The sequence below is a fragment of the Ambystoma mexicanum genome, chromosome 8 (genome assembly GCF_040938575.1).
Source record: "Ambystoma mexicanum isolate Mex_15411 chromosome 8, UKY_AmexF1_1, whole genome shotgun sequence".
Taxonomy (NCBI): Eukaryota; Metazoa; Chordata; class Amphibia; order Caudata; family Ambystomatidae; genus Ambystoma; species Ambystoma mexicanum.
In genome coordinates, this window is record NC_090929.1 from 1721505344 (window position 1) to 1721527466 (window position 22123).

Genomic DNA, 22123 nt, shown 5'->3' on the forward strand with positions numbered 1-22123 from the left:
TGGTCAGGCCCTTACACAGTGGTGGAGCCCCTGGGTGAGGTGAACTATTTAGTGGACCTTGGAAGGCCTGGACAGGCTCCAAAAGTGTTTCACGTGAATAGGCTGAAGGCTTTCGTCCCAAGAGTCGAAATCGCAGCACTGCTACTGGCGTCAGACGTTGAGGAAGAGGAGTCTGAACCTCTCCCCGACCTGTTCCAGAGCGGTCCTTCAGATAGCTCCATTGAGGGTGTCCGAGTGGCCCCTCACCTGACTCCGAATCAGCAGGCTGAGGTGAAAAGTTTGCTTAGGCAGTTTTCCCCCCTGTTTTCACAGTCCCCTGGTTTGACACCTTGGTGCAAACATAACATTGACACAGGAGACAGTGTACCTACCAAAAGTAGGGGATACAGGATGTCAGATAAAGTACGGTCTTATATTAAGACCGAGGTCAACAAGATGTTAGATCTTGGGGTGATTGAACCCTCTAGTAGTCCTTGGTCCAGTCCTGTGGTGTTGGTTCCAAAGGCAGGCACTTCTGAATTGAGGTTCTGCGTGGATTACAGGGCTCTGAATGCTGTCACCAAGACAGATGCACACCCCTTGCCTCGAACAGATGAGCTGGTGGATACTTTGGGTGCCTCCAAGTACCTCAGCACGTTTGACCTCACTACTGGCTATTGGCAAATAGCTTTAGCAGAACATGCCAAGGAGAAAACAGCATTTTCTACTCCAGACGGCCTTTACCAATTCCGGGTAATGCCGTTCGGGTTGAAGAATGCACCTGCCACTTTCCAGAGGCTTGTGAATCATGTGTTGAATGGGTTGGACGAATTCTGTCTTGCATATCTGGACGATATAGCAGTTTTCAGTGCCACCTGGGAAGACCATGTGAAACACCTCGGGATTGTGCTCCAGGCTCTTCAGAAAGCCCACTTGACCATAAAGGCTAGTAAATGCCAGATTGGACAAGGCTCAGTGGTTTACCTTGGACATGAAGTAGGTAGAGGGAGGATACAGCCTCTACCCAGTAAAGTACAAGCAGTACAAGACTGGCCTACCCCCACTACGCAAACCCAAGTGAGAGCCTTTTTAGGACTCACTGGGTATTACCGCAATTTTGTGGCAGACTATGGCACCATAGCTGCTCCTCTGACTGCCCTCACAACTCCGAAGAAACCCAAGAAGGTAACTTGGACCGACGAGTGTGAGAAGGCCTTCAATGGCTTAAAAGACTCCTTGTGCCAGGCGCCTGTGCTTAGGGCCCCTGATTATCAAAGACCTTTTACCGTGCAGACGGATGCCTCTGACACTGGGATAGGAGCTGTACTATCACAAGTAGATGAGAAGGGTAAGGAACACCCTATCGGTTTTATTAGTCGCCAGCTTAAGGACAGAGAGCTCAGATGGTCCACGGTAGAGAAAGAATGTTTCTCTGTTGTGTGGGCCCTAAGGAAGCTGAGGCCCTACCTCTATGGGACCCACTTCACTGTGCAGACTGACCATAAGCCGTTAAAGTGGCTAATGAACATGAAGGGGGAGAATCCAAAGTTGCTTAGGTGGTCCATAAGTCTACAAGGCTTCGACTTCACTATTGAGCATAGGCCAGGTGTCCAACATAGCAATGCTGATGGGTTGTCCAGAATGTTTTACCGACCTGAACAAGAGACTCATCCAGGGGTGGATTAGTTCCCCCTGTCCATAGTCTGGGAGGGGCGAGTGTTAGGAAAGATTTCGTAATTGTAGGTAATTTTCCTTCCATGTGGCAACCCCTAAACTTTTTGCTGTTGTTTTACACCTTGTTCTTGACTTTGCCAGAGAAGTGCAGCCTTCTGCCGCACTCCTCTGGGCTTTCGCTCCTTTCTTACGGGGAAACTGACATGCCCTTAAGACAGTCAGTACCGGGGAACGCTGTTTCCCGTAGTTTCCTTTATCATGTTGCGGCTTTAGTGCAACATGATACAAGAGGGCACTGTAAGCTAAGTTACAGCTCTCTTGGGTCTCTAGCCTTCTACAGGCCCTAGATACTCTTTTAGGATGGTATTTTGATCGGTGCAAGTCATTCAGGGACTGGAATGGTGGCAGTGATCGTTTTGTTTATTTTGAGCTCCTTTTGGCGTTCTGAGCACGTTTTTCGCACTGAACCCAAAATGGTGGCCTGGCTCCCAAAATGGCCAGACCACGAGGCTCCTTTGTCCTGTCCACTGACCGTCTTGCTCCCTTCACCTTCCCCAGGTCGGGCGACCCGGGGCCTTCCTTATTTGGGCATGTACTTTCCCGCGAAACGTGGTTGCTTTCGCGGGCTTCTACATGTCGTTTGTGTGCCTCCAGGGTGTGGGCTGGGATGTCTGGTCCCAATACACATCCTGGGTGCCAGAGAGTCTAGGGTGGTGTGAATGCCTGGGACCACCGTGGTCCGTGATTGGTCCACGTATGGTATGTGTGTTGATGAGCGGATCTCCCATTGGCTCCCCTCCGTTTTGGCGCAAAGGGAACCGTGGATAAGAGGGAGCTGGAAACACCACTACCATGTCGATCTCCTGAGTTCTCACGAACGAAGGAATACAGGAGCCAAGTATCCTGCAACCACGAGGCTGGACCGAGGAATCGCTGGTGACCCGCTGAAGGAATCCTCCTTTGCACTGCTGTCGTCCTGTGAAACCCTTTCCTCCTTGGATCGAACCAGAAGGCCTGTACTGGTGCTTCGACCTTTGGAATAGCAGGAACAGCTATTCCCGGCGACTTCATCATCTCCTGCCAAGTAAGCCTTCGGAAGTGTCTCTGGGCCATCCAGTTGACTGACCAGCTTACAAGGGAGTCCTGCTCTGTAACCGCCGCCAGGTTGTGTTGTATTTCGAGTCCTTGTCACTCTCCCACGCTTCGTACACTTGGCGTTCCCAAGTCTGAAGGGAGGAGTGTACATTTGGCTCGAATACACACGGCCGCTCCGTTGTCCTGCTGCGGCAACAAACTGTGCTGGTTTCGTCGATTGGGACGTCTTTTTGCTCTACACGACTACGAGGCGTTCCCTGCTCTTCTGAACCTGCCAGCTGCTGAAACTAACGTGGAGAAGCCTGGGTCTGCTTGCTTCGGGGACCGGTGAGTAGTTTAGCTAGGATCTGGTCGCCCTCCTGCAGTATCCCATTGCTTTTCCCTGCTGTGTAAAAACAGCACCCTTTTGGCCGTACTCGCGCTCTGCTTCTGCCCGCTGTGGAGGCTGCGCTTGAGTTGCGGAACCTGTTCTCCTGCTGCTGTGCACTAACCCGAACTGCCTGACTTCCTCCGAAGAGCTTCCCCTTTTGCCCGTTGGCACCGGCGTGGCAGGTACTTTGAGCACAAGGCTCCACTCTTCGCATGGCTCGGACTTCCATCTAGTTCGGTGCCTCTGAAGGCGAACTGAGTCTAAAGCGTTATCGCACTGCCTGTTTTCCTTTCCTTTCAGGTGAACTACATATTTCGTGCTTTAAACGCTTGCGACTGTGTATTTGTATATATATTGTGTTGATATGGTATGTGTTGGTTTAGTATTGTGATATTGTGATTTTCTCGCTACGGTCATTATTTTAAAGGCCTTAAAATAAATGTGTATCTATTTTTGATATAACAACTGTTTGGAGTAGTTTGTAAGCGCTCTTGCTTTGTGTGCTCATTGCGGGCTTTCAGTCACCCTCACCCCTCTTGAGACCTAGTCTTGACCGCCGCGATCGCTACCTTGATTGGTCTGGCTTGTCCAGAGGTTACCCTGTTCCAAGTAATTAGGTTGGCCTTCTGAACTTCTGCGCCACCAGGACAGAGTTCAGAAATCCGTCTTAACAGGGAGCAGCACAATAAAGCTGGGTAGCTGAGGGATTCAGGCTCTGCCTGGGAGCAGATCAATAAAGCAGGGTAGTTGAGGTATTCAAGCCTTGTCTGGGAGGAGATCAATAAAGGAAGGGTAGTTCTGGGATTCAGGCTCTTTCCGGGAGCAGATCAGTAAAGCAGGGTAGTTGAGGGATTCAGGCTCTGTCTGGGGGCCGATTTAAAGGCAGGGTAGTTGAGGGATGCAGGCTCTGTCTGGGAGCAGATCATTAAAAGCAGGGTAGTTGAGGATTCAGGCTGTCTGGGAGCAGATCAATAAAGGAAGGTAGTTGAGTGATTCAGGCTTTTTCTGGGAGCAGATCAATAATGGCAGGGTAGTTGAGAAATTCAGGCTCTGTCTGGGAGCAGCACAATAAAGCTGGGTAGCTGAGGGATTCAGGCTCTGCCTGGGAGCAGATCAATAAAGCAGGGTAGTTGAGGTATTCAGGCCTTGTCTGGGAGGAGATCAATAAAGGAAGAGTAGTTCTGGGATTCAGGCTCTTTCCGGGAGCAGATCAGTAAAGCAGGGTAGTTGAGGGATTCAGGCTCTGCCTGGGAGCAGATCAATAAGGCAGGGTAGTTGAGGGATTAGAGCTATGTCTGGAGGAGCATAAAGCAGGTAGTTGAGGAATTCAGTCTCTGTCTGGGAGATCATTAAAGGCAGAGTAGTTGAGGGATTCAGACTCTGTCTGGGAGCAGATTTAAAGGCAGGGTAGTTGAGGGATTCAGGCTCTGTCTGGGAGATCATTAAAGGTGGGGTAGTTGAGAGGTGGATTAAGGCTCTGTCTGGAATCAGATCAATAAAGGCAGGGTAGTTGAGGGATTAGAGCTCTGTCTGGGAGGACAATAAAGCGGGTATTTGAGGGATTCAGGCTCTGTCTGGGAGCAGATTTAAAGGCAGGATAATTGAGGGATTCAGGCTCTGTCTGGGAGATCATTAAAGGTGGGGTAGTTGAGAGGTGGATTAAGGCTCTGTCTGGAAGCAGATCAATAAAGGCAGGGTAGTTGAGGGATTAGAGCTCTCTCTGTGCGGACAATAAAGCAGGTAGTTGAGGGATTCAGGCTCTGTCTGGGAGATCATTAAAGGCAGGGTAGTTGAGGGATTCAGGCTCTGTCTGGGAGCAGATCAATAAAGCAGGGTAGTTGAGGGATTCAGGTTATGCCTTGGAGAAGATTAACAAAGGAAGAATAGTTGAGAAATGCAGGCTCTGGCTGGGAGCAGAACAATAAAGCTGGGTAGCTGAGGGATTCAGGCAATGCCTGGGAGCAGATAAATAAAGGCAGGGTAGTTGAGGGATTCAGGCTCTGTCCAGGAGCAGATCAATAAAGCAGGTAGCTGAGGAATACAAGCTCTGCCTGGGAGCAGATCAATAAAGCAGGGTAGTTGAGGGATTCAGGCACTGGCTGGGAGCAGAACAATAAAGGAAGGGTAGTTGAGGGATTCAGGCTCTTTCTGTGAGCAGATCAACAATGCAGGGTACCTGGGGGGTTCATTCCTTGTCTGGGAGCAGATCAATAAAGGAAGGGTAGTTGAGGGATTCAAGCTCTTTCCGGGAGCAGATCAATAAAGCAGGGTAGTTGAGGGATGCAGGCTCTGCCTGGTTGCAGATCAATAAAGACAGGGTAGTTGAAGGATTTAGGCTCTGTCTGGGAGCAGATCAATAAAAGCAGGGTAGTTGAGGGAGTCAGGCTGTCTGGGAGCAGATAAATAAATGCAGGGTAGTTGAGGGATTCAGGCAATGCCTGGGAGCAGATCAATAAAGGTAGGGTAGTCGGGGATTCAGGCTCTGTCTGGGAGCAGATAAATAAAGCAGGGTAGTTGAGTGATTCAGGCTTTTTCTGGGAGCAGATCAATAATGGCAGGGTAGTTGAGGGATTCAGGTTCTGCCTGGGAGCAGAACAATAAAGCAGGGTAGTTTGATGCAGGCTGTGCCTGGGAGCAGATTAACAATGGAAGATTAGTTGAGAAATTCAGGCTCTGTCTGGGAGCAGAACAATAAAGCTGGGTAGCTGAGGGATTCAGGCAATGCCTGGGAGCAGATCAATAAAGGCAGGGTAGTTGAGGGATTCAGGCTTTGTCTGGGAGCAGATCAATAAAGCAGGGTAGCTGAGGAATACAAGCTCTGCCTGGGAGCATATCAATAAAGCAGGGTAGATGAGGGATTCAGGCTCTGTCTGGGAGCAGAACAATAAAGGCAGGGTAGTTGAGGGATTCAGGCTCTTTCTGTGAGCAGATCAATAAAGCAGGGTACCTGATGGGTTCAGGTCTTGTCTGGGAGCAGATCAATAAAGGAAGGGTAGTTGAGGGATACAGGCTCTTTCCGGGAGCAGATCAATAAAGCAGGGTAGTTGAGGGATTCAGACTCTGTCTGGGAGCAGATCAATAAAGTAGGGTAGTTGAGGGATACAAGCTCTGTCTGGGAGCAGATCAATAAAGCAGGGTATTTGAGGGATTCAGGTTCTGTGTGGAAGCAGATCAATAAAGGAAAGGTAATTGAGGGATTCAGGCTCTATCTGGGATCAGCTCGATAAAGCAGGGTAGCATATGGATTCAGTCTCTGTCTGAGGGGGAGCAGATCAATAAGCAGGGTAGTTGAAGGATGCAGGCTCTGCCTGGGAGCCGATCAACAAAGGAAGAGTAGTTGAGGGATTCAGGCTCAGTCTGAAAGAAGAGCAATAAAGCAGGGTAGTTGAGGGATTCAGGCTCTGCCTCGGAGCAGATCAATAAAGAATGGTAGTTGAGGGATTCAGGCTCTGTCTGGGAGCAGATCAATAAAGCAGGGTAGCTGAGGAATACAAGCTCTGCCTGGGAGCATATCAATAAAACAGGGTAGATGAGGGATTCAGGCTCTGTCTGGGAGCAGAACAATAAAGGCAGGGTAGTTGAGGGATACAAGCTCTGTCTGGGAGTAGATCAATAAAGTCAGGGTAGTTGAGGATTTCGAGCCCTGTCTGGGAGCAGATGAATAAAAGCAGGGTATTTGAGGGATTCAGGTTCTGTCTGGAAGCAGATCAATAAAGGAAGGGTAATTGAGTGATTCAGGCTCTATCTGGGATCAGCTTGATAAAGCAGGGTAGCATAGGGATTCGGGCCCTGTCTGGGAGCAGATGAATAAAAGCAGGGTATTTGAGCGATTCAGGCTCTGCCTGGGAGCAGATCAATAAAGCAGGGTAGCTGAGGAATACAAGCTCTGCCTGGGAGCATATCAATAAAGCAGGGTAGATGAGGGATTCAGGCTCTGTCTGGGAGGAGAACAATAAAGGCAGGGTAGTTGAGGGATACAAGCTCTGTCTGGGAGTAGATCAATAAAGTCAGGGTAGTTGAGGATTTCGAGCCCTGTCTGGGAGCAGATGAATAAAAGCAGGGTATTTGAGGGATTCAGGTTCTGTCTGGAAGCAGATCAATAAAGGAAGGGTAATTGAGGGATTCAGGCTCTATCTGGGATCAGATCAATAAAGCAGGGTACCTGATGGGTTCAGGCCTTGTCTTGGAGCAGATCAATAAAGGAAGGGTAGTTGAGGGATTCAGACTCTGTCTTGGAGCAGATCAATAAAGTAGGGTAGTTGAGGGATACAAGCTCTATCTGGGAGTAGATCAATAAAGTCAGGGTAGTTGAGGATTTCGAGCCCTGTCTGGGAGCATATGAATAAAAGCAGGGTATTCGAGGGATTCAGGCTCTGTCTGGGAGCAGATCAATAAAGGAAGGGTAATTGAGGGATTCAGGCTCTATCTGGGATCAGCTTGATAAAGCAGGGTAGCGTAGGGATTCAGGCTCTGTCTGAGGGGGAGCAGATCAATAAGCAGGGTAGTTGAGGGATTCAGGCTCAGTCTGGGAGCAGAGCAATAAAGCAGGGTAGTTTAGAGATTCGGGCTCTGTCTGGGAGCAGAACAATAAAGACAGGGTAGTTGAGGGATGCATGCCCTGTCTGGGAGCAGATCAATAAAGCAAGGGTAGTTGAGGGATTCAGGCTCTTTCTGTGAGCAGATCAATAAAGCAGGGTACCTGATGGGTTCAGGCCTTGTCTGGGAGCAGATCAATAAAGGAAGCGTAGTTGAGGGATCCAGGCTCTTTCCGGGAGCAGATCAATAAAGCAGGGTAGCTGAGGAATACAAGATCTGCCTGGGAGCAGATCAATAAAGCTGGGCAGTTGAGGGATTCAGGCTCTGTCTGGGAGCAGAACAATAAAGGCAGGGTACCTGAGGGGTTCAGGCCTTGTCTGGGAGCAGATCAATAAAGGAAGGGAGTTGAGGGATTCAGGCTCTTTCCGGGAGGAGATCAATAAAGCAGGGTAGTTGAGGGATTCAGGCTATGTCTGGGAGCAGATCAATAAAGTAGGGTAGTTGAGGGATACAAGCTCTGTCTGGGAGCATATCAATAAAGTCAGGGTAGTTGAGGGATTCAGGCAATGCCTGGGAGCATATCAATAAAGGCAGGGTAGTTGAGGGATTCAGGCTCTGCCTGGGAGCAGATCAATAAAGCATAGTAGCTGCGGAATACGAGCTCTGCCTGGGAGCAGATCAATAAAGCAGGGGAGTTGAGGGATTCAGGCTCTGTCTGGGAGCAGAACAATAAAGGCAGGGTAGTTGAGGGATACATGCCCTGTCTGGGAGTAGATCAATAAAGTCAGGGTAGTTGAGGATTTCGAGCCCTGTCTGGGAGCAGATGAATAAAAGCAGGGTATTTGAGGGATTCAGGTTCTGTCTGGAAGCAGATCAATAAAGGAAGGGTAATTGAGGGATTCGGGCTCTTTCTGTGAGCAGATCAATAAAGCAGGGTACCTGAGGGGTTCAGGCCTTGTCTGGGAGCAGATCAATAAAGGAAGGGGGTTGAGGGATTCAGGCTCTTTCCGGGAGCAGATCAATAAAGCAGGGTAGTTGAGGGATTCAGTCTATGTCTGGGAGGAGATCAATAAAGTAGGGTAGTTGAGGGATACAAGCTCTGTCTGGGAGCAGATTAATAAAGTCAGGGTAGTTGAGGGATTCAGGCTCTGCCTCGGAGCAGATCAATAAAGGCAGGGTAGTTGAGGGATTCAGGCTCTTTCTGGGAGCAGATCAATAAGGCAGGGTAGTTGAGGGATTCAGGCAATGCCTGGGAGCATATCAATAAAGGCAGGGTAGTTAAGGGATTCGGGCCCTGTCTGGGAGCAAATCAATAAAGGCAGGTAGTTGAGGGATTCAGGCTCTGTCTGGGAGCAGATCAATAAAGGAAGGGTAATTGAGGGATTCAGGCTCTATCTGGGATCAGCTCGATAAAGCAGGGTAGTTTAAGGATTCAGGCTCTGTCTGAGGGGGAGCAGATCAATAAGCAGGGTAGTTTAGGGATGTAGGCTCTGCCTGGGAGCAGATCAATAAAGCAGGGTAGTTGAGCGATTTGGGCTCTGTCTGGGAGCTGATGAATAAAAGCAGTGTAGTTGAGGGATTCAGGCTCTGGGAGCAGATCAATAAAGGCAGGGTAGTTGAGGGATTCAGGCTCTGCCTGGTAGAAGATCAATAAAGACAGCATAGTTGAGGCATTCAGGCTCTGTCTGGGAGCAGATCTAAAGGCAGGGTAGTTGAGGGATTGAGGGTATTTATTTATTTATTCAGATTTGTAGAGCGCTCGTCAGCCCGGGGGCATCGTGGCGCTTGTTACAGACAATATCTTAGTTACATAGGATACAATATTTACATACAAATACATTATTTACAGTAGCCATGGACTTTTGTACAAATTAGCAATGCAGTATATTTACATGGATTCCTGAGAGTCTCATATTATTTTGCAAAGAATGAGGTTTTCAGTTTCCTGCCAAAAATCGGGAGTGAGTTCTCCGCTCTAATGTCTGCAGGTAGAGCGTTCCAGGTCTTGGCTGCAATGTAGGGGAAACTTAGGCCCCCGGCTTTGGCTTTTTTGATGCGTGGGATGTAGAGTAGGTTGGAGTATTGCGTCCTAGAGGGACAGGAGGAGGGTGGTTTGAGGATGGTCTCCGACTGATAGGACGGGGCAGAGAGAGAGAGAGGCATTTGTGTGTGAGGGTGAGGATTTTGAGGGTGATCCCCTCTTTGACGGGAAGCCACTGGGCTGAGTGCCTGGCATGGGAGATATGCTCTCTTCTTGGGATGCTAAGAGCGGCCTGGAGAGCATTGTTCTGCGTGACTTGAAGTCTGTTTAGGTTTTTGGCTGATGTGCCTGCTAGGAGGGCATTGCAGTAGTCCAGTTTAGCTCCAATGGTTGCTCTAGCTATAGAGAGCCAGTCTGGTTTAGGGAGGTATGGTTTGATGGCGTTTATGAGTTTGGTGGTATGCGCAGATGAGGAAATGATTGCGCTGACTTGTCTGGTCATAGATAGTGAAGAGTCTAGGTATACTCCCAGTGTCTTTACAGCTGTGGATACGGGGATGATGGAGTTTGTTAAGACGGATTTCTGAACTCTGTCCTGGTGGCGCAGAAGTTCAGAAGGCCAACCTAATTACTTGGAACAGGGTAACCTCTGGACAAGCCAGACCAATCAAGGTAGCGATCGCGGCGGTCAAGACTAGGTCTCAAGAGGGGTGAGGGTGACTGAAAGCCCGCAATGAGCACACAAAGCAAGAGCGCGTACAAACTACTCCAAACAGTTGTTTATATCAAAAATAGATACACATTTATTATAAGGCCTTGAAACTAATAACCACAGTAAAAGCAGCAATATACAACGATATTAAACCAACACATACACTATCCACCCAATATATATACAGAATACACAGTTTCACAGCATTAGCAGCACGAAATATGTTATCCACCTGCAGGGGAAGGAAAACAGGCAGTGCGAACCAATGCGTGTGATATGTCCGCCTTCTGAGGCCCCTAACTAGATGGTAGTCCAATCCCTACGAAGAGTGGAGCCTAGCGCTCAAAAGTACCTGCACACGCCGGTGCCAATGGGCAGAAGGTGAAGCTCTTCGGAGGACGTTGGACAGCTCTGTAGGGTGCCCTAATGAAGGAGGACACGGTCCGCGACTCTAGCGCAGCCTCCACTGTGAGGCAGAAGCAGGGCGCGAGTACGGACAAGGGGAGCTGTATTTACAGCGGGGAAAAGCAAGGGGCACTGCAGGAGGGCGACCAGATCCTAGCTAATCTACTCACCGGTCCCCGAAGCAAGCAGGCCCGAGCTTCTCCTCGATAGATGCAGCTTCTGGCAGGTTCTGAAGAGCAGGGAACGTCTCGTCGTCGTGCAGAGTAAAAAGACGTCCCGATCGAAGAATCCTGCACAGTTTTGTCGCCACGGCAGGGCAACGGAACGGCCGGGTGTATTCAAGCCAAACGAGCACCGTTCACCTCTAGCTTAGGGTTGCTAAGCAAACGAAGCGTGTGAGCGTGCCCCGGACTCAGAATACCACCCAACCTGTCGGCGATTACAGAGCAGGACTCCTTAGTAAGCTGGTCAGTCAACTGGATGGCCCAGAGACACTTCCGAAGGCTTACGGCAGGAGTTGATGAAGGTGCCGGGAATAGCTGGTCCTGCTATTCCAATAGGTCGAAGCGCCAGTACAGGCCTTCTGGTTCGATCTTAGGTGGAAAGGGCTTCACCGGACGACAGCAATGAGGAGCAGAAGTTCTTCAGGGGGTCACCAGCGATTCCTCGGTCCAGCCTCGTGTTCGCAGGATACTTGGCTCCTGTATCCCTGGGTTCGTAAGAACTCAGGAGATCGACATGGCAGTGGTGTTTCCAGCTCCCTCTTATCCACGGTTCCCTTCGCGCCAAAACGGAGGGGAGCCAATGGGAGATCCGCTCATCAACACACATACCATACGTGGACCAATCACGGACCACGGTGGTCCCAGGCATTCACACCACCCTAGACTCTCTGGCACCCAGGATGTGTATTGGGACCAGACAGCCCAGCCCACATCCTGGGGGCACTCAAACGACATGTAGAAGCCCGCGAAAGCAACCGTGTTTCGCGGGAAACTACATGCCCAAATAAGGAAGGCCCCGGGTCGCCTGACCCGGGGGAAGGTAAAGGGAGCAAGACGGACAGTGGACGAGACAAAGGAGCCTCGTGGTCCGGCCATTTTGGGTAGCCGGGCCACCCTTTTGTGTTCGCGGCAAAAAGGTGCTCAGAACGGCAAAAGGAGCTCAAAATAAACCAAATGATCGCTGCCACCAGCCCAGTCCCTGAATGACTTGCACCGATCCAAAAACCATCCTACAAGAGTGTCTAGGGTCTGTAGAAGGCTAGAGACCCAAGAGAGCGGTAACTTAGTTTACAGTGCCCTCTTGTGTCGTGTTGCACTAAAAATGGCGACACGATAAAAGAAACTACGGGAAACAGCGTTCCCCGGTACTGACTGTCTTAAGGGCATGTCAGTTTCCCCGTAAGAAAGGAGCGAAAGCCCAGAGGAGTACGGCAGAAGGCTGTACTTCTCTGGCAAAGTCAAGAAAACAGGTTGAAAACAATAGCAAAAAGTTTAGGGGTTGCCACATGGAAGGAAAGTTCCCTACAATAACGAAATCTTTCCTAACACTCGCCCCTCCCAGACTATGGACAGGGGGAACTAATCCACCCCTGGATGAGTCTCTTGTTCAGGTCGGTAAAACATTCTGGACAACCCATCAGCATTGCTATGTTGGACACCTGGCCTATGCTCAATAGTGAAGTCGAAGCCTTGTAGACTTATGGACCACCTAAGCAACTTTGGATTCTCCCCCTTCATGTTCATTAGCCACTTTAACGGCTTATGGTCAGTCTGCACAGTGAAGTGGGTCCCATAGAGGTAGGGCCTCAGCTTCCTTAGGGCCCACACAACAGAGAAACATTCTTTCTCTACCGTGGACCATCTGAGCTCTCTGTCCTTAAGCTGGCGACTAATAAAACCGATAGGGTGTTCCTTACCCTTCTCATCTACTTGCGATAGTACAGCTCCTATCCCAGTGTCAGAGGCATCCGTCTGCACGATAAAAGGTCTTTGATAATCAGGGGCCCTGAGCACAGGGGCCTGGCACAAGGAGTCTTTTAAGCCATTGAAGGCCTTCTCACACTCGTCAGTCCAAGTTACCTTCTTGGGTTTCTTCGGAGTTGTGAGGGCAGTCAGAGGAGCAGCTATGGTGCCATAGTCTGCCATAAAATTGCGGTAATAACCCGTGAGTCCTAAGAAGGCTCTCACTTGGGTTTGTGTAGTGGGGGTAGGCCAGTCTTGTACTGCTTGTACTTTACTGGGGAGAGGCTGTATCCTTCCTCCACCTACTTCATGCCCAAGGTAAACCACTGAGCCTTGTCCAATCTGGCATTTACTCGCCTTTATGGTCAAGTGGGCTTTCTGAAGAGCCTGGAGCACAATCCCGAGGTGTTTCACATGGTCTTCCCAGGTGGCACTGAAAACTGCTATATCGTCCAGATATGCAAGACAGAATTCGTCCAACCCATTCAACACATGATTCACAAGCCTCTGGAAAGTGGCAGGTGCATTCTTCAATCCGAACGGCATTACCCGGAATTGGTAAAGCCCGTCGGGAGTTGAAAATGCTGTCTTCTCCTTGGCATGTTCTGCTAAAGCTATTTGCCAATAGCCCGCAGTCAGGTCAAACGTGCTGAGGTACTTGGAGGCACCCAAGGTATCCACCAGCTCGTCAGTTCGAGGCAAGGGGTGAGCGTCTGTCTTGGTGACAGCATTCAGAGCCCTGTAATCCACGCAGAACCTCAATTCAGAGGTGCCTGCCTTTGGAACCAATACCACAGGACTGGACCAAGGACTACTAGAGGGTTCAATCACCCCAAGGTCTAACATCTTGTTGACCTCGGTCTTAATATAAGACCGTACTTTATCCGACATCCTGTATCCCCTACTTTTGGTAGGTACACTGTCTCCTGTGTCAATGTTATGTTTGCACCAAGGTGTCAAACCAGGCGACTGTGAAAACAGGGGGGAAAACTGCCTAAGCAAACTTTTCACCTCAGCCTGCTGATCAGAAGTCAGGTGAGGGGCCACTCGGACACCCTCAACGGAGCTATCTGAAGGACCGCTTTGGAACAGGTCGGGAAGAGGTTCTGACTCCTCTTCCTCAACGTCTGACGCCAGTAGCAGTGCTGCGATTTCGACTCTTGGGACGAAAGCCTTCAGCCTATTTACGTGGAACACTTTTGGAGCCTGTCCAGGCCTTCCAAGGTCCACTAAATAGTTCACCTCACCCAGGGGCTCCACCACTGTGTACGGGCCTGACCATTTGTCCTGTAAAGCGCGAGGCCTTATAGGGTTCATGATCAGGACTTGCTGACCAGGGGTAAAGTGAATTAAGGAAGCTTTCTGGTCGTACCAATGTTTCACCAGCGCTTGTCCTGCCTTCAACTTTTCACTAGCCAAGCCCATCAGGAGTACCATCCGTTTTCTGAGCCCTAGCACATAGTCAACTACATTGGTAGTAACAGGGGGAGTGGGCATCTCCCATCCCTCTTTGACGATGGCTAAGGGTCCCCGTACGGGATGACCGAACAGAAGTTCGAAGGGGCTGAAGCCAACACCCTCCTGTGGTACCTCTCTGTAGGCAAACAGCAAGCATGGTAAAAGAAGATCCCATTTTCTTCTCTGGGGCTCCTCCAGAGCCCCAATCATGCTCTTTAACGTTCTGTTGAAACGTTCCACCAGACCATTGGTCTGGGGGTGATATGCAGAAGAGAACTTGTAGGTGACCCCACATTCTTTCCACATAGCCTGCATATACTTCGACATAAAGTTGCTGCCACGATCTGACACAACTTCTTTAGGGAAGCCAACCCTAGTAAATATGCCGAGTAAAGCTTTTGCAACTGACTTGGCAGTTACAGTCTTTAATGGGATGGCCTCAGGATACCTGGTTGCATGGTCGACCAGCACCAGGATAAACCTATTGCCTGAGGATGTTTGCGGGTCAAGGGGACCAACGATGTCGATCCCTACCCTTTCAAATGGTACCCCCACAACTGGGAGCGGTACCAACGGAGCTTGGATTGTCGCGCCAACCTTACCAGACAACTGGCAGGAGGCACAACTCCTGCAGTGACTTTCTACTTGCACCCCCATCTTGGGCCAGTAGAAGTGCATAGATAACCTTTGCTTGGTCCTCTTCATTCCAAGGTGACCAGCAAGGGGAACTTCATGCGCCAACTGCAGGAGGAAGGGTCTAACAGCAAGGGGAACCACCAACCTCCTATGGTCTCCTTCTGTAGACTCTGTGGGCTCACTGTACAGGAGTCCACCTTCCCAATAAATCCGATGCTTCCCAGGAGGTTCACCCTCAAGCTGGGAGCAGGCCTGTCTCCTTAGGCCTTCCAGAGATGGGCACTCACGTTGGCCCTTACTGAAGTCGTCCCTATCAGGACCTCCTTCAACTAACAAGTCTTTTAGTTCAGGATGGTCGTTGGGGTCGAACACTTCAGGCATCGCCACCTCCTCGTCAGGCTCGGGCGATTGACCAACTCCCTCCACCGCAGTGGTAGGCGAGCTCGGGGGAATATTCTCTTTCCCCCGTCGGGACTTGTTGACTCCTTTCGCCTTGGGTTTCCCCTTCGGCTGGGGCGGCGTATTGGACTTGGCCAATGCTGCCCGTGCTTGAGACCGTGTGTAGGGTCTTTCGGCAGTGTCTCCTACGAGCCCTAGAGCTCTGAGATCATTGCCCAACAAGACCTTTCCCGGGACGTTTCTCTGAATGCTCACTGGAATCCTAACTGCTGTACCATTTAAAGTTAGATTAACAGGGATCACGGGAAACATACGGAGGGGGCCGTCAGCCAACTTAGTGGGCATCAGAGTAGCTCTGGCAACTTCCTCTGAGTCTACCAAGGTAGAATCCACTACAGTTCGACTGCACCCACTATCCCTAAGAGCTGGAGTATCCACTCCATTGATCAGCACACTGTCTTTAAAGTAGTGCTTGGTATTATCCGGAATCCTAGCATACGCCTCTGCGACTTTAGGCTCCCAGGAACCCAGGGACACTAAAACTACCTCAGCCTCTATTCCGCTGGGAAATGAGTCTGAGGAGAAGGATGCTCCTGTAATCTCTTCTTCCTCGTAGGAGGAGAAGGCCAGATTAGCGGAGTGGACCCCCAAAGGTCTAACCTTACAACGGGGATCCCCCTTCACATGGTCAGTTGCTCCACAAGAAAAACAAGCCCCATTGGGTCTGTTTACGTAGGGAGGCTTATTATAACCAGAGTTCTGTTTCGGAGGCGAACCTCCACTACCCTGTGAGTTCTCGTATGGCTTACCCTTATTTTTCTTTTTGTGGCCCTTATGGGAAGAAGATTTAGCAGATTCCCCACCCTCCACATCTTTGGACTTTTTCCCTTCCTCCTGCTTACCAGGATGAGTTTTGTCCTTATGGGACACTCGATGTGACACCCATAAGTCTGCTGCAATGGCCAGCTTCTTAGGATCTATCTCCTTCGAATCGGCCAAATGCTGCTTAAGCTCCGGGGAAGAAGAAGCAAAAATGTGTTCCAGCATGACCAGATTGATCATGCCTTCGAAGGTAGAAACCTTATAACCTTCAACCCAGCCAGTCAAGTTTTTCAGGGACTCAGCTACATACGACACCCAAGTACCACCTTCCTTTTTCTTATACTCTCTAAACCTTTTCAAATATTGGGTTGGAGTCTTCCCAAACTTTAAAATGAGAGTCTGCTTCAACATTGCAAAATCAGCGCGCTCAGCCTTCGACATTTCCATAATGGCACTGCAACCAGAATGGGGCAGTCTGCTGAGTAACCATGCAATCTTATCCGCATTATCAACCTCTTGAACCTCGCATGCATACTCAAACGCATTTAACCAGTCCATAATGTCATTTCGTTCCTCATACACACTGAGCAGATCTTTTGGAAACCGTGGATGAGAGGAAGCCCCAGAACCATGTCCAGGACCCTTGGACCCATTTGCGAACTGAAGCTTGGCCAGTTCCAACTGGTGATCCCTGTCTTTTTGTTTTTCTGCCTGGTCGATTTTCAGTTTGGCTATGCTGAATTCAAGCTCCTGCTGCCTAAACCGCAGCTCTTGCTTCTTGAATTCAAGCATAGCCTCCCCATCAACACTGGCAGAGGAAACGTTAGACATTACATCCTCCCTGTCCTCGTGGTCGTGATGGATCAGTGCAGCGGCAGAACCGTCGGTTCTGCCAGTGAGAGCAGCCCCACCACCTTCTGCACTGTCCTCGGAAGTTATAGCGTCAAGCTGCGCTTCTTGCCACGCCACGATTCTCTGGATCATTTCCAATTTAGTGCCTTGAGAGGAAACCCCTCTCTCCGCACACATCTTCTTCAATGTTTCAGATTTCGAAGCATTTAAGGTTAATACAGTATTCGTTTCCATACTGTTGATAGGACTATGGCCTTTTTAACGTTATATTCAATACTTTACTGCGTGTCCTGGTTGGAATAACCTGAAAACGCCTCAGCTCGTGCGCAACACTGGATACCTTCAGTCGTATCCCACCGCTGTACACCAATTTGTTAAGACGGATTTCTGAACTCTGTCCTGGTGGCGCAGAAGTTCAGAAGGCCAACCTAATTACTTGGAACAGGGTAACCTCTGGACAAGCCAGACCAATCAAGGTAGCGATCGCGGCGGTCAAGACTAGGTCTCAAGAGGGGTGAGGGTGACTGAAAGCCCGCAATGAGCACACAAAGCAAGAGCGCGTACAAACTACTCCAAACAGTTGTTTATATCAAAAATAGATACACATTTATTATAAGGCCTTGAAACTAATAACCACAGTAAAAGCAGCAATATACAACGATATTAAACCAACACATACACTATCCACCCAATATATATACAGAATACACAGTTTCACAGCATTAGCAGCACGAAATATGTTATCCACCTGCAGGGGAAGGAAAACAGGCAGTGCGAACCAATGCGTGTGATATGTCCGCCTTCTGAGGCCCCTAACTAGATGGTAGTCCAATCCCTACGAAGAGTGGAGCCTAGCGCTCAAAAGTACCTGCACACGCCGGTGCCAATGGGCAGAAGGTGAAGCTCTTCGGAGGACGTTGGACAGCTCTGTAGGGTGCCCTAATGAAGGAGGACACGGTCCGCGACTCTAGCGCAGCCTCCACTGTGAGGCAGAAGCAGGGCGCGAGTACGGACAAGGGGAGCTGTATTTACAGCGGGGAAAAGCAAGGGGCACTGCAGGAGGGCGACCAGATCCTAGCTAATCTACTCACCGGTCCCCGAAGCAAGCAGGCCCGAGCTTCTCCTCGATAGATGCAGCTTCTGGCAGGTTCTGAAGAGCAGGGAACGTCTCGTCGTCGTGCAGAGTAAAAAGACGTCCCGATCGAAGAATCCTGCACAGTTTTGTCGCCACGGCAGGGCAACGGAACGGCCGGGTGTATTCAAGCCAAACGAGCACCGTTCACCTCTAGCTTAGGGTTGCTAAGCAAACGAAGCGTGTGAGCGTGCCCCGGACTCAGAATACCACCCAACCTGTCGGCGATTACAGAGCAGGACTCCTTAGTAAGCTGGTCAGTCAACTGGATGGCCCAGAGACACTTCCGAAGGCTTACGGCAGGAGTTGATGAAGGTGCCGGGAATAGCTGGTCCTGCTATTCCAATAGGTCGAAGCGCCAGTACAGGCCTTCTGGTTCGATCTTAGGTGGAAAGGGCTTCACCGGACGACAGCAATGAGGAGCAGAAGTTCTTCAGGGGGTCACCAGCGATTCCTCGGTCCAGCCTCGTGTTCGCAGGATACTTGGCTCCTGTATCCCTGGGTTCGTAAGAACTCAGGAGATCGACATGGCAGTGGTGTTTCCAGCTCCCTCTTATCCACGGTTCCCTTCGCGCCAAAACGGAGGGGAGCCAATGGGAGATCCGCTCATCAACACACATACCATACGTGGACCAATCACGGACCACGGTGGTCCCAGGCATTCACACCACCCTAGACTCTCTGGCACCCAGGATGTGTATTGGGACCAGACAGCCCAGCCCACATCCTGGGGGCACTCAAACGACATGTAGAAGCCCGCGAAAGCAACCGTGTTTCGCGGGAAACTACATGCCCAAATAAGGAAGGCCCCGGGTCGCCTGACCCGGGGGAAGGTAAAGGGAGCAAGACGGACAGTGGACGAGACAAAGGAGCCTCGTGGTCCGGCCATTTTGGGTAGCCGGGCCACCCTTTTGTGTTCGCGGCAAAAAGGTGCTCAGAACGGCAAAAGGAGCTCAAAATAAACCAAATGATCGCTGCCACCAGCCCAGTCCCTGAATGACTTGCACCGATCCAAAAACCATCCTACAAGAGTGTCTAGGGTCTGTAGAAGGCTAGAGACCCAAGAGAGCGGTAACTTAGTTTACAGTGCCCTCTTGTGTCGTGTTGCACTAAAAATGGCGACACGATAAAAGAAACTACGGGAAACAGCGTTCCCCGGTACTGACTGTCTTAAGGGCATGTCAGTTTCCCCGTAAGAAAGGAGCGAAAGCCCAGAGGAGTACGGCAGAAGGCTGTACTTCTCTGGCAAAGTCAAGAAAACAGGTTGAAAACAATAGCAAAAAGTTTAGGGGTTGCCACATGGAAGGAAAGTTCCCTACAATAACGAAATCTTTCCTAACAGAGTTGTCAATGGAGAAGTTAGCGTACAGTTTGTCCAGTTTGTCTAGGGTGTTCTGTTGATCTAATATCATGATTTCAGTCTTGTCTCCATTGAGGCAAAGGCCATTAACTGCCATGCAGGCCTTGATGATGGAGTAAATTGTGTGGAGTGCCTTGGCGTCTTCTTTGTATGATCCTGAGAGGGGTAGAAGTACTTGTGTGTCGTCCGCGTAGTTCGTGTATGTGATACCGTATGAGTCGAGTTTGTCAAAGAGGGGCTTAGTGAACAAGTTGTAAAGTGTGGGTGCAGTGCAGGATCCTTGAGGGACCCCGCAGTGGATTGTCGTGGGAGTGGCGTTGGCGATGTCCGAGAAGACTTTAATGGCTCTTCCCTCTAGGAAGGAGGTGACCCAGAGAGCTGATTCTTTAGAGAAGTTCGCTGAGTGTGTGAGGTGTGAAGTGAGAGTCTTGTGGTCAACCAGATCGAAGGCGGCTGAGAGATCTAGAAGGAGCAGAAGAGCAGGCTTGCTTTTGTCCATGATTTGGGTGATCTGACTCTTCAGATCGACCAGGGCTGTTTCTGTGCCAAGTCCTTTCGGGAAGCCTGATTGCCTAGTCCCGAGGATGGAGTGGGTTTCCAGAAAGTGTTGGATTTGGCAATGTGCGGCTTTGTCCAGTAATTTCAGGAGGAATGGCACTGTGGTTATTGGTCTGTAGTTGTTGGGTTGTAAGGGGTCGAGAGTAGGTTTTTTAGGAGAGGCCGGACCCAGGCCTCTTTGAGGTTAGCTGGGTGGATGCCTGTTTTAAAGGACACATTGATGAATGCCGTAAAGAGCGGCGCAAAGCAGTCTGCGCAGTCTTTGACGAGTTTTGGTGGGCTAATATCGCCTTTACAGGGGGAGGGTTTGAGATTTTTTAGTAAGTTGATAACTTCTGATTCAGTGACTTCCCTGAAGGAGAAGTCAGGTATAGTGGCTTGGACGAGGTGGGTGGGGCGTTGGTAGGCTTGGTTCCTGTCTGTTGAGGTAGTGCTTTGCAGTGGTCTTTGATTTTTTTTGGAGAAAGTCAATTTTGGGTAGCATGGCAGCTTGAATGCTGGTACGCCAAGCTTCATCTTTGATTATTTCATCTGTTGTATTGGGGGGGAGATGAGCTCGTTAAAAATGGTGAAGATCTATTTAGAGTGCGATTTGGCATTAGAGATTTGTGTGTTGAAAGCGTTGGCTTTGGCATCGGTGATAGCTTTCTTGTATTGGTGGAAGATTAAATTGAATTTGTTTTTGGTACTGGTGCAGGGGTCAGATTGGCAGTTTTTTTGTGCTACTCTTTTGTGGGATTGCATTGAGCACAGTTCTTTAGTGTGCAGGGATTTCTTCTCTTTTTTCCATTCGAGTGGTGCTATTTCATTGATAGCTTTGGTGATGACATCTTTGTAGATGTCTGCTAGGATGTTGGGGTCATTAGCGAATGAGGGTGCTAGTTCGGGGTGTTGAGGTAGAGGCGCAGGTTATCCTCTTTGAGTTTTTTAGAGCTTCTGACTTGTGCAGCGATAGCAGGGGTCAGAGTTTTGTGGTTTTTGGTGATAGGAATAGAGAACTCGATGCAGTTGTGGTCAGTCCAAGGCAGTGAAGAGTTAGAGATGATAGTAGAGAGGCAATTATGGTCTGCAATCCAGTCAAGAATGCAGCCTTTGGCGTTTGTAGGACTTTCTACTTTTTGGGTGAAGCCCAGGTCATTGAGTTCCTTGGTGAGAGTGGCTGCGGATTTGTCCTTAGTATCGTTGAAGCCGAGATTGAGGTCTCCTAGTAGAAGGGTTTTGGTGGAGCTTTTGATGTTATTGCTGAGGATGTGGATGATGTTGTCCTGGGAGTCTAGGGTGATGCCTGGGGGGCGGTATAGTAGGTGAATGTTGATGGTGCTGTTGGGTGACAGTGTGAGTTTAGCCGATAAGAGGTCAGAGTTGTTGGTCGAGGAGTGACTGACAGGTCGGAGCTGGAGGTTCTCCTTCTAGATGAGGGCTACTCCGCCTCCTGCTCGTTCAGGTCTTGTCCGAGTATGCTGAAGCCGGGTGGTAGTGCAAGTGCAACGGCGGGGCCTGATGCTTCATGTAGCCATGTTTCAGTGATGGCTAATAGGTCAATGTTGTTGTTGGTTATGAGGTCGTGAATATCAGATGCATGAGCTGGGAGTGATCGGACATTGAGGAGGGCACATTTGATGTGAGGTGTGTGTGGTTTGTTTGTGGAGGTGTGAGTGGTGGTCGTATCTGATATATTATGTGAGGTGGTATTGTGGGGTGTAGTTTGGTTAGTGGGTGGTGGACTGTGGGAGAGTGGGTGTCCCATGCGGGGGCAGTGTTTGGAAGTGGTGCGGGAACTCAGTCTATAGTTTCTGTATTCTGTGGGAGGGGGTTGTGTGCTAAGTTCTGTGGTCTGTGTGCGAGCTCTAAGTCTTTCTAGTCTATGCATAATTACGACACAGGGTGTGCGAGGTGACTGAGTTGTGAGCGAGCTGCTTGGGGTTGGGGAGTGGGCTTAGTGGCGTGGGTAGGAGGGGACGGATTGATGTATAGAGTTGGAGAGCAGTGAGTGTTGCAAGGAGAGTGAGCAGTGTGGTGGTGGCAACGCCGAGCTTGCAGGACGCTATGGGCATGATTGTATGCTGGGAAGGGCTGTGTGTGGTGGAGGACACAGTCAGGTTGGGTGGGGTGGACCTAGCCTGAGGCAGGCAGGAGTGGATAGGTTCAGAGTGGGCTAAAAACCACCTAAGGTACTAGGAGGTATCA